At 45.6% G+C, this 13510-nt stretch overlaps 1 long non-coding RNA gene across 2 annotated transcripts; it reads left to right on the forward strand.

The window, feature by feature from the left end:
- Positions 1-3862: 3862 nt before the first annotated feature.
- On the forward strand, positions 3863-13142 carry LOC147021854 (uncharacterized). 2 transcript variants are annotated; one of them, XR_015060965.1, is made up of 4 exons: positions 3863-6702; positions 10111-10267; positions 10381-10559; positions 12354-13142. It is a non-coding gene; the product is annotated as an uncharacterized LOC147021854 (long non-coding RNA). The 2 variants fall into 2 exon arrangements; XR_015060966.1 differs by having other exon boundaries at positions 10111-10220.
- Positions 13143-13510: the final 368 nt, after the last annotated feature.

Here is a 13510-nt window from a genome sequence, read left to right on the forward strand (position 1 = left end):
ATACATATATATATATATATATATATATATATATATATATATATATATAAATATATATATATATATATATATATATATATATATATATACATACATATATATATACATACATATATATATATATATATATATATATATATATATATATATATATATATATATATATATATATATATATATATATATATATATATATATATAGAGCCTGGTGTTGGTGCAGTGGTTACGGCAGTGGCTTGGGACCCAAAAGGTGCTGAGTTCAAGCCCCGTTGGGACACTGAATTTATATATATATATATATATATATATATATATATATATATATATATATATATATATATATATATATATATATATATATATATATATATATATATATATATATATATATATACCAAGTCGAAAACACCAGGGGGTTGACTCAGCCTGCCATCCTTCCGGGGTCGGCGAAATGAGTACCAGTTGTACTGGGCCTGGTGTATGCCCCGGTTAGAATAGGTGTACCATATCCCTGTGTGTCGTAAGAGGTGACCAGGGTTGCATCAGGAAGGGCATCCGGCGTAAACACCTATGCCAAATCATTATGTGTACAACAAAACGAATTTCCATACCGGATCGGTCGAGGCCCGGGTTACCAACGAACGCCACCGGTACCGGTGGTCAGCAGGGTACCAGTGGAAATTGTGCTACTGCTGGGCGAAGGAGGAGAAGGAGATGGGGAAGGCGAGTCTGGAGGCAGTGGGAGAGGGGGAAGGGCAGAAGTGTGGAGGTGAGAGTTGGAACTCTGAATGTTGGGACGATGACTGGCAAAGGGTGAGAGTTGGCTGATATGATGGAGAGAAGAAAGGTGGACATACTGTGTGTACAAGAGACCAAGTGGATGGGGAGTAAGGCTAGGAGCATTGGAAGTGGTTTCAAACTGTTCTACCATGGTGTGGATGGGAGGAGAAATGGTGTCGGGGTAATCCTGAAGGAAGATTATGTCAAGAGGGTATTGGAGGTGAGGAGAGTGTCTAACCGAGTGATGAGGGTGAAGTTGGAAATTGAAGGGGTGATGATGAATGTCATCAGTGCATATGCCCCACATTTGGGGTGTGAGATGGAGTATAAAGAAGATTTCTGGAGCGAGTTAGATGAAGTGGTGGAGAGTGTATTCAAGGATGAAAGAGTGGTGATTGTAGCAGATTTCAATGGGCATGTTGGGGAAGGGAATAAAGAGGATGAGGAGGTGATGGGGAGGTACGGTCTCAACAAGAGAAATGTGGAAGGGCAAATGGTGGTAGAGTTTGCAAAAAGAATGGAAATGGCAGTGGTAAATACGTATTTCAAGAAGAAGGAGGAATACAGGGTGACATACAAGAGTGGAGGAAAGTGCACACAGGTGGATTACATTTTAAGCAGGAGATGCAACCTGAAAGAGATTAGTGACTGTAAGGTGGTGGCAGGGGAGAGTGTAGCTCGACAGCATCGATTGGTGGTCTGTCGGATGACTTTAGAGGTGAGGTTGAGGAAGAGAGTGAGGGCTGAACCAAAGACCAGATGGTGGAAGTTGAAGGAGGAAGACTGTTGCGTGAAATTTAGGGAGGAGGTGAGACAGGCATTGGATGGTGGTAAAGATGGGTAGGATGATTGGGCAACGGCAGCAGAAGTTGTGAGGGAGATAGCTAGGAAGGTACTTGGTGTGACATCTGGACAGAGGAAGGAAGATAAGGAGACTTGGTGGTGGAATGAGGAAGTACAGGAAAGTATAAGGAAGAAGGGGTTGGCGAAAAAGAAGTGGGATAGTCAGAGAGATGAAGAAAGTAGGGAGGAGTACAAGGAGTGGTGGCGAAAGGCAAAAAGAGAGGTGGCAAAGGCCAAGGAAAAGGCATATGACGAGCTGTATGAGAAGTTGGACACAAAAGAAGGGGAAAAGGATTTATACCGATTGGCAAGACAGAGGGACCGAGCTGGGAAGGATGTGCTGCAGGTTCGGGTGATAAAGGACGCAAATGGGAATGTGCTGATGAGCGAGGAGAGTGTGTTGAGAAGGTGGATGGAGTACTTTGAGGAGCTGATGAATAAAGAAAATGAGAGAGAGAGAGAAGGTTGGAAGAGGTGGAGATAGTGAATCTGGAAGTGGGGTGGATCAGTAAGGATGAAGTGAGGACTGCTATGAAGAAGATGAAAAGTGGAAAGGCGGTTGGCCCAGATGATATACCAGTGGAGGCATGGAAGTGCTTAGGAGAGATGGCAGTGGGGTTGTTAACCAGATTGTTTAATAAAGTCTTGGAAAATGAGAGGATGCCAGAGGAGTGGAGATTAAGTGTACTGGTTCTGATTTTCAAGAATAAGGGTGATGTGCAGAGCTGTGGAAATTACAGAGGGATAAAGTTGTTAAGCCACACCATGAAGTTGTGGGAAAGAGTCGTGGAAGCTCGGTTGAGAGGAGAGGTGACGATCTGTGAGCAGCAATATGGGTTTATGCCAGGAAAGAGCACCACTGATGCAATGTTTGCTTTGAGAATGTTGATGGAGAAGTATAGGGAAGGCCAGAAGGAGTTACATTGTGTGTTTGTGGATTTAGAGAAAGCTTATGATAGGGTGCCAAGAGAGGAGTTGTGACATTGTATAAGGAAGTCGGGAGTGGCGGAGATGTACGTGAGGATCGTGCAGGATATGTATGAGGACAGTGTGACAGCGATGAGGTGTGCGGTAGGAATGACGGACCGGTTTAAGGTAAAAGTGGGATTGCACCAAGGATCGACTCTGAGCCCTTTCCTGTTTGCAATAGTGATGGACAGGTTGACGGACGAGATCAGACTGGAGTCCCCATGGACTATGATGTTCGCGGATGACATCATGATCTGTAGGGAGAGTAGGGAGCAGGCTGAGGCGAGCCTCGAGCGGTGGAGGTACGCACTGGAGAGAAGGGAAATGATAGTCAGTTGGAGTAAGACGGAGTACATGTGCGTAAATGAGAGGGAGGGTGGTGGTATGGTGCGGTTGCAAGGAGTTGAGGTGGGAAGGTGGATTGGTTTAAATACTTGGGATCAACTGTCCAAAGTAACGGAGAGTGTGGGAGAGAAGTGAAAAAGAGAGCGCAGGCAGGATGCAGTGGGTGGAGAAGAGTTGCAGGAGTGATTTGTGATGGAAGGGTAGCTGCAAGAGTGAAGGGGAAAGTATATAAGACGATAGTGAGACCAGCTATGTTGTATGGTTTGGAGGCGGTGGCACTAACAAAAAGTCAGTAAGCGTAGCTGGAGGTGGCAGAGTTAACGATGCTGTGATTCTCGTTGGGAGTGACGAGGATGGACAGGATAAGGAATGAGTATATTAGAGGGACAGCGCAGGTAGGACGGTTTGGAGACAAAGTGAGAGAGGCGAGATTGAGATGGTTTGGACATGTGCACAGGAGGGAAGCAGAGTATATCGGGAGAAGGATGTTGAAGATAGAGCCGCCAGGCAGGAGGAGAAGAGGAAGGCCAAAGAAGAGGTTCATGGATACGGTGAGGGCGGACATGCGGGTGGTTGGAGTGTCAATGGAAGATGTGGAGGATAGAGTGAAATGGAGACGGTTGATCCGTTGTGGCAACCCCTAACAGGAGCAAGCCGAAAGAGGAAGATTATATATATATATATATATATATATATATATATATATATATATATATATATATATATATATATATATATATATATATATATATATCGGAAAATGTAAGCTTAGTTTAGTGCAAATCATTGTGGATGTTACCACATATCAGTGTTGTCGACTCCGTGGTACCGCGTAATAAATGTTCTCTGATCAAATGTACTTTCCTTGTTGACTGGATTAATTTGTGTTGCAAAATTGAGTAAAAGTATTTACACTGAGTCTGTTTATAAATTGCACAACAAATTTGGTGCCGTGACTAGGATGTACGAAATCCCTGGAGGTAGTCCATGGTCCGGAGGGAAGGCGAATGCTTGAGCATCGCAGACTAGAAGGTAAGCGGAGAGCATTCGCCCCATCCCTGATGGCGGGCCTGTCCTTAGCGGGTAATGTACATCAACAAAGGAAAGTACATGTCAGATAATTTTTATTGATAGGCCTGAGGGGATCCTGCAGTTCCAGACCGCTTAAGCCTACGGGGCTAACAGAGATCAGGGATCTCTTCAGGGGGAGTTTGAGTTTCCGCCGTACATTGAGCGAGTTCATTACTCAGCTCACTGTGCTGTACTCAGTACAGAAGGCAGAGGGGGAAAATGCCATTCTCCTCTGGCCAAACAAAAGGGGGGGGGGGTTGGAGTCCCACCTCCGCAAAGAGAGGGGTTTGAGGCCCAGCTTGCTGTGTGGTAAAGTGTGATTGTGTGTGAGGGGAATGTGGTTCGAACTAACAATACTATATAGTTGTTTTCTCACAGTGCTGGCCAGCATTTGTATTATCGTTATATTGAAGTGCATATTTCATGGTATTTGTGACCTGGTAACGATTTGCAGGATGGGAAATACTGCTGGAAAGAGTGATGAGATTGGGTATACCGAAGCAACCTGCACCAGGCCACGCAGAGGGACATGCGTGAGATATATGTTTGATAAATACGGACCTGATTCTGTGAGAGACGTTGTGAATTGCTGCGGGTGGACTATGAATCGTAAATTGCCTTTTCCTGAGAATGGTACTTTTGATCGTGACTGTTTGAATCACCGAAGGAAAGTTTTGGAGGTAAAAGGAAAGGACAAAAAGACCTCAAGGCACGTATATTGGAGAGCATATATGGACTGGATGAAGGAGTGTAGGGATCGGGTCGAGAAAACATGGCTATTAAACCTAAGAGGTCAGCTGGACCAGGTGACCATGCAGATGCCTGTGAGACTTGAAAATAAATCGAAAAAGAAACAGCGAGCAGCCCCTGTGAAGTTCGAGGATGATGGAGAGGAATCGGATAGGTGGCCTGACCCTATTCCAGACATAGTGCCAACGGTGCCGCCGCTCGAGGTCGAAGCACCGGGCGCACCGGGTGCAGCGGGCGCAGAGGGCGAGGAAGATACAGGGCAGGAAGCACATCAAAGAGAAGCCACTGGAGGAGTACCAAAAGAGGAGATTACGGAGAGCATTGAGAGGAAACCTGCTGTGACACAACCACAAGAGAGGGCTCCTCTTGGTGACAGGGTCGGAGTGCAGACCCGATTGAGAAAGGCCACAGTGGAGGCTGCGAGGGAAGACGATGAGGCACCTTTAGGTACATTCCCATTGTGAGATTACCCCGGGTCTGGAGGCGTGCAAGCAATACATCGGCCATGGGGTTCCGAGTTAAGGGCAATTGCAAATGAGATGCTGAAGGTATGAAAGGATCCACAAAAGTTTCAACGAGAGTTGTGTGTGATTGTGGAATGCCATCAACCGACTTATGTGGACATGAATATTTTGTTGGAATTGATTGTGCCCGAGGGGTTACTCCGACAATTGAAACAAGTCGCGGGATGGCCAAGTGAAGCGCCCAGAACCAGAGAGGAGCTCAAAGAACATGCCAACAAGCTCATTGACACCGTGACAGAAGTCGCCCCACTTAAAACTGATTGGGGGAAAATACAAGCGTGCAAACAATGCTCATCCGCAAAGATCTGTTGGATTACCTAGAACGGTTATGGAGTGTGTATCAGCATCACTCTGGATTAAAATGTGAGGAAGGTGCCCCATTCGCTCATATATTTATCAGCGGTTTGGCAGCAAAATTGCAGAACGAGGTCAAGCGAGTGTGTATCGGCTGGGAATCCAAGGATGTGAAGGATCTGATGCCCTATATAACCCATTGAAGTTCATTGATCGAACAGCGTTAAACTGAGACGGAGGCGAAACTGATGCCAACACAGGTAAATGGGAAAGGAACATGGGCAAGTGAGAGAAATGTGAGTTATAATGCACACTTCCACGGGCCGAGCCGTAACTGTGGCCGACCACAACACCGAGGCCTGTGCAAGGAGGTCTGTCGTGCGTGTGGGCAAACAGGTCACTGGGCAAGGGAGTGCCCGAACGGCAGAAATGGTCTGACTTATGGTACGAACAGATTGGCAGGAGAAAGGCAACTGGTGAAACCAAACAAAGACCGAGGTGCAAATTCCCATCAGCAGGATGGATGGGGACCACAGGATGAGCAAGCTGCTTCATTTCCACCACCTCCGCCCCATAACCCATTCGTTTTATGACAGAGAACGGAAGGGACCTCATCTGAATTACCGTTGCTGACTTCAAAACCACGTGATGAACCGAGACTAACTTTGGCAATTGAAGGCCGAGAGATTCCTTGCCTGGTGGGCACAGGGTCAACTAAATCTGCGATCAGGAAAAGTGACTTTCTGAATGCAACGTTATCGGAAGAAGTCAAGGTTGTAGGAGTATCAGGCGTTGCCATGGCGATCCCACTGTCTGAACAACTACGGGTATAGATAGGACCTTTGTCGGCGCAATATGCATTTTTGATGGCTACTGACACGCCAATTGATCTGTTGGGAAGAGATCTATTATGTAAGCTGAATTGAGCAGTGAAATGTACCCCCCCCCCCCCGATGGAGTGTATTTGGATATGCCTAACGAATCACATATAACTATGCTGAATCTATTGCAGGAAAATACAGAGAATCATGTATACCAGTGGACTGTGACGGATAGTGAAGCATCAAACCATTTGCAGGTGTGCATGTCCGATTTGAAAAGGAGCGTACCGGAGGTGTGCGACTGGGTAAGTCAGCATCATATTGACATGAACAGGGTGCAGACTCGATTACATTGCATTGCAGATTGCGACGTTAAGGGAAAATATAACGTCTATGTGAGGGAAACAATTTTGAAATCACACCAGAGTTTTGACATTTAATTGCATTGGGAAAAATGTGGATTGGGAAGCAAGGGATTGGCCTGGAGGTGCATCTGACGCAGGAGCAATCAAAACTGTGGAATCAACCGTAAAGTGTTACACCACATGTTACCTTAGCGATTGCAAGAGGTTACCAAACAACGGACATAGGGCACATGGTAACCCATCTAAAAAGGGCATTGGAAGCAACTTTGGTAGGGTCTAGCCACGTAAAAGGACTATGGAAGATTGCGGTGGATGGATATTGTTGGTCAGGCTGTGGTGGGACTGTATAGGCTGTGTTTGAGATGGTTGATCTCTCAGAAACAACGGGGTCAGAGACATTACCTGGACTGCTAGATCAGGTTCCGACTTGTCTGTGGGCAACACATGCTAACGACGTGGGGCGAATTGGAGGCATGCACCAAGTAAAGATCAATATAGATACATCAAAGAAGCTGCCTCGCAAACCGCAATACCCATTGCGCCCAAAAGCGGAAGCAGGGATAGCTCCCATAGTGCAAGCACCATTGAAGCAAGGAACAATTATTCCCACAGTCAGTCAATGTAATACGCCAATCCTACTCGTGCAAAAACCTCGAAAGTCGACATGGATGTTTGTACAGGACCTGAGGGCGGTGAATGAGGCTACGATCCCCGCCTACCCCATCGTCGCAATTCCAGCTACCATTCTAGCAAGTATCCCAAGTAATACTACCCATTTCACTGTAATAGATCTTTGTTCAGCTTTTTTTAGTGTACCGATAGCCCCTGAGTCGCAATTCCTTTTTGCGTTCACGTATCAAGGAAGACATTATACTTGGACTATGCTTCCAGAAGGATACACCGAGAGCCCTACTTTGTTTTCCCGAGCATTAAAAGATGACCTCGATGACATAGTTTTTTCCCAGCAGATCCACATTGATCCAATATGTTGACGCCCTGCTTATCTATTCAACATCGATGGAAGCGTGTGAACTAGATACTTTGACGCTGTTGGGGGCCTTATCAGAGAAGGGACACAAAGCCTCAAAAGCCAAATTTCAGTTTTGCCAAGAGGAGGTAAAATATTTGGGACACAATTTGAAGGGAGATACCAGACATGTCTTTCCGGAGCATATATCTGCATTATTAAAACTGCCCAAGCCAAGTACCGCTAAACAGATGAGGTCTTTTCTCGGGACGACAGGCTATTGCAGGCAGTGGATACCTGACTATACGGCCTTAGTGCGCCCCCTGCTGGAAATTGATTCAGCGAGCACACCCAATCTGCTGACTTGGACGCAAGAAGCAGATGAGACTTTTGTGACACTCAAGCAAGCGCTGTCCTCTGCTCCTGCTTTGGGTATACCGAACTCTGAAAAACCTTTCCATTTGTACGCAAATGAGAGTCGGGGCTTTGCACAATTGGTGCTGGCTCAGAAGCACGGAAATAAGTTACGGCCCATCGCCTATTACAGTACTAAATTGGATCCAGTGGCACAAGGATTCCCATCTTGTTTAAGAGCAGTGGCAGCCGCTTTGCTTGCAGTGCAGGCGACAGAACCATTCGTCGTGGGACACACTTTGATTCTCAAGGTGCCGCACACAGTCACCACTGTGCTGTTAAAAACAAAAACACAACACCTGTCGGCCTCGCGGGCAACGACATATGAACTCTCACTCACAGCTCCACTGAACATTATGATTAAAAGGTGCCCGCCATTGAATCGTGCAAGTTTACTTCCAGTAGAACTGGAGGGAGATCATCATGATTGTGAGGAGGTGATCGTACACACATGTCTACCGCGTCCTGATTTGAGAGACACACCAATCCAAAATTTGAGTTGATTCTATATGTCGACGGTTCATCGTCGCGGGCAACAGATGGATTACTATTATATTAACAGGCTCTGCAGTTTGCTCTGATCACAAAGTTATCGAAAAAAGAAGATTGGCTGCGAACTGCTCCGCACAGCATGCAGAGCTGTTCGCCCTTACTCTTGCATGCTGCCTAGCCAAAGGCCAAATAGTGACAATTTATACCGATTCCAGCTATGCATTTGGCGCTGTACACAAATTTTGAGCCCTCTGGCGTGAGAGGGGGTTTATAACATCATCAGGTGCGCAGGTGAAGAATGGAACATGGATTGCGAACCTGCTGGAGGCGATACTTCTGCCTCACCAAATTGCAGTGGTCAAATGTGATGCCCACACGGGCGGATCTGATGATGTCTCATGGGGAAATGCGAGGGCAGATGTAGCTGCCAAGGCCGCTGCCACCACTGCCGATGCCCTATTGGTATCACAATGTGTATTAACACTACCGGCAATGCTGTACAACCACCACCTGAAGCCACCTGCTCCAAAGGACAGGAAAGGCTGAAAGAATGAAGGATGATGACGTGAACACTCTACAAGCAGATGTTAGTACTACAGAAAGGGATTTGTGGATAATGGCTGGATGTGAATTTGATAATGGATCCAAACTATGGAGATCACCTGATGGTCGAGTGGTGCCACCAAAAGCTCTGCTACCCTGGCTCGCAGGTTTAGCGCATGGGGCCGGGCATACCAGCAAAGGGGGGATGTGTGCTTCTATTGGGAAGCAATGGTTTGCCCCGGACTTTAGTCCAATTGCAGAAGAGTATTGTAGGACCTGTCACGTTTGCCAAGAGCAAAATCCAACAAGGAGGTACAAATGGCCCCAGGCGGCCATCCATAACCGTTTGGGCCATTTGTTGATATCCAGATTGATTTCATCCAACCACCAAAGTGCTGTGGATTCGAGTTTGTTTTGGTCATCGTAGATTTGTTCACCAAGTGGGTTGAAGCTTACCCCTGTAGAAGAGCAGATGCCATTACTGTGGTTAAACTGTTGATGAAGGATTTTGTCTGTAGGTTTGGGATACCCTGTAGGATCTCTAGCGATCAGGAACCCATTTTACAGCCAAAGTGGTGAAGGAGATTTGTCGGGTTTTGCAAATCAAGCAACACCTCAACTGCCCTAACCATCCACAATCTGCGGGGGCAGTATAGAGGCAGAATGGATTTCTAAAGAATAAACTGGCCAAGATTTGTGAAAAGACTGGATTGAAATGGCCAGATGCACTGCCCATTGCCCTCATGACTATGAGATCTACGGAAAATCGGAAAACTGGCTTATCTCCACATGAGATTCTCATGGGAAAATCTATGAGACTACCGCACTTACCTCCATTAACTGTAAAAGAAATGAATGTGCAGCAAACGGATGTCACGTTGCTAGCTTTCTGTGTCTCCCTGAATCATGCTGTGAGGACCTTCTATGCGCAGGTGAAGCAAGCCTCGCCTGAGCCTGCTACGTCTGCTCATCACAACTTCAAGCCGGGGGACCTGGTTTATGTGAAGATATACAAAAGAAAGAACTCTCTTTAAGCACAGTGGTGCGGGCCGTTCCTGATACTACTAACTACCCACACAGCTGTGAAGTGTAAAGGGAGAGCAACATGTATTCACGCCACACACTGCAAGCTGGCATGTGGCCAGAAGGAGCCCAAGGAGAACGCTGCTTCCTGATCACTTTGATGTTTCTTTTTATTGCAGGGTAACTTGTGCTACTGGCTGCAGTTTGTACAGTGTGGACATGGTCGGTAAGGCCGATAAGTCTACTCGTGATCAAAGTCATTTGTATGTTCCCGAGCCAAGTGCCTGTCACAAAGCCCGCTGAGCTAACCACGAAGCACCCAGAGACCGGAGAAGCTTAATGGGTGAAGTGGAAGCAGGTAAGGGTTCAAACAGAACAGAGTTGGAGAGGAGTGTCTGAGCACCCTTGCACACACAGGGACGACATGGAACAAATACTTCTCTGGCTCTTTCTCGTAACCACACTAAGGCTTTTAATAAAACTAATTGCTGGGTCTGCACGAAAATACCTCACTCAGCAGTTACCGGGATACCTCTGTTGGCAATACAATTTGATCTGAGTGAGTGGTGTGGATACTGGGCTAAGTGGAAGGAATGGAATGAACAGGATAATAACACGAACGACCACATCGTTACTGATAAGAACGGGAATTGCCTGCAGCAACGGAACTTCAGTAACTGGTTTTGGCCAAGTTTTAACTTGAGTAAGATACCTCCATACTTTGTGGTGGAACAAGCAAAGGAAAAACTGAATCAATGCCTGGTGCAAGAGGCATGGAGAGAAATAATGTTAGGAAAATCTGAATGCAGTAACTATGTCTATAAAAATCACACGATGGGGCCACAAGTAGCTTTAAATAATACCTATTTTGTGTGCGGAAAATGAGCCTACCCAGGTCAAAAAACCAGTAAAGACCAGTAGCTTACTGGTCAACTGATACCAGTTGAAAACCAGTAGCCAACTGGTACCAGTAAAGCCAGTTGGTTTCTTACTGGTTTTAATATGGAAATTGGAGTAGAGTGATATATTAACAGTTGAAATACAATTGTATTTAACTAACTGGTATCAACTGGGACCAGTACATTGTAACTGGTATCAACTGGGAGACCAGTACATTGCAACTGGTATCAACTGGGACCAGTACATTGCAACTGGTATCAACTGGAACCAGTAAGACTTTAACTGATACAAATATGAGCTACTGGTTTTTTCAACTGAGAAATTGGAATTCTGACTGAATTTAACTGGTACCAGTTGAAACCAATAGAGACCAGTTAAAGACCAATTAGAACCAATAGAGACCAGTTGAAAATGTGTACTGGTTTTAACTGGTTTTTCGACCTGGGTATCCATGGCTTCCAGTAAACTGGACCGGATCATGTTATTTGTCATTCATTGTGCCGCACATGCGCCTGCTAAATATGTCACCTTTTGAGCATTTGAAATGGGGTAAACGGAGTTTTACATCAACCGAATTGTTCTTCATGATTCTCATTCCTCAGTACGGGGTAGGGCAAACGTCTATGGGGCTAGCAGAGTTGGCCACCTCGCTCGAGTGGCTTGAAAATAAAACTGCCCTGGGTATGGTGGGTATTAATTCGGAGGTGGTCACCCTGCAAGCGGTCACAATGCAAAACCGAGTTGCCCTTGATCTCATCCTCGTGGCTCAGGGTGGAACATGTGCGGTAATTGAATCTGAATGTTGCACATATATCCCCAATAACTCAGAGCAAATCACCAGCATAGCTGACAATATTAAGCAAGAAGGAGCTAAGTTTCATGATTATTTTACTCAGGATGGACTTTATTCCTAAGGATGGTTTGAAGGGTTTTTTCAGAGAATGGGGAACTACTCTGTTACGCTGGATCTTTGTGGGATTATTATGGATTGTCATTGTTGTCGCGCTTGTTAAATGCACCAGGACCACATTGCCTACATTGATTGTTTCTTTTTTAAAGAGGAATGCTGCTAGAAAAGTAATGGTGGTCCAACAGCCACCTTCCTATTTCGATTCTGAAGTCGAGTCCTACGACTCTGATGAGATCAGACTTAAAGTTGGAAATCCATGAGTCAACACAATGGGTGTGTTCAATGTTTATGGGATTGTCCTTCTACCGTATTCATCTGCTTTGTTCCCAAAACCCCGCATAGGTGCGTTGAATCAGCCGTGCAGCCCAAAGTGGTAGCTCTCTACTGTATCAGCCTAAGGGCTTACTGGATACCGGTCCAAAAGCTGTACAACCACCTGAAGCCACCTGCTCCAAACAACAGGAAAGGCTGAAAGGGACTGAGCTCTATGATGTGTGTTGGGAAGGTGACTGCCCAGGAAAATGGGCACACTCGTGCGTGGAAATGTATTTCCAATTGACAAAACAGTTAACCTTGAGTTGTGTTGCCTTGAAGGCAACAAAGGGGGGACTGATGGGGAAATATTCCTTTTTAAACAAGTTGTCTTTTCTTTTAAACGTACTCACTGTTTCTTTTTACTGATGTACTCACTGCTTGCTTAATATACATGAATTATAATCAATTCCTCATGTTCAGTTATTCATTTCTCGGTATTGAAAAGTATATAATCACATTGTCTTAAACCAAGTATATTTATCAGGACCTGTAACCTAATGTTTTATCTCCCACTCTCTTTGTACCTCTCCTCCACTCCCTCACTGTCTGCTTGTAGTGTCTTATTTAACAACTGTTTGACCAGTAAAATGCCTTTCCCATGTGAAACCAGTCTCACCAAGGCCAGCTGTAGGTCGTCATAACCAAACTCCCCTCTCTTTTGCTTTGTTCTCCCAGGCCCCTCCACTCCTTCCAAGGCGTTTATATGAATGTCGGAAAATGTAAGCTTAGTTTAGTGCAAATCATTGTGGATGTTACCACATCTCAGTGTTTTGGACTCCGTGGTACCACGTAATAAATGGTCTGTGATCAAATGTACTTTCCTTGTGGACAGTGGATTATTTGTGTGTTGCGAAATTGAGAAATAGTATTTACACTGAGTCTGTTTATAAATTCCACAACAGTGGATTTTGATAAGTATGCTTGAGGCTCCGCCCAGACTGGCCGCCTATAAAAAGGACGAGTGGACCGTTTTTCGAGTCAGTTGGCGACAGCTGGTTGCGGCTTCTTACAGCTTTGAGAGTTTTGCGACAGTTTGTGTCAGTTGTTGACAGCTGGGCAACGGCATTTTTCAGCTCCAGTCAGACGGTTGGTGAGCTGGCGATAGTTGAGTTTGTAACAGTTGGTGAGGGCCTTGCAGCCTTGATCGCTGGTGATGGCTTCACAGCACTTCAGCACCTTACAGT

This window comes from Eptatretus burgeri, chromosome 8 (assembly GCF_056783735.1).
Source record: "Eptatretus burgeri isolate ZD-2024b chromosome 8, Ebu_testis_v1, whole genome shotgun sequence".
Taxonomy (NCBI): domain Eukaryota; kingdom Metazoa; phylum Chordata; class Myxini; order Myxiniformes; family Myxinidae; genus Eptatretus; species Eptatretus burgeri.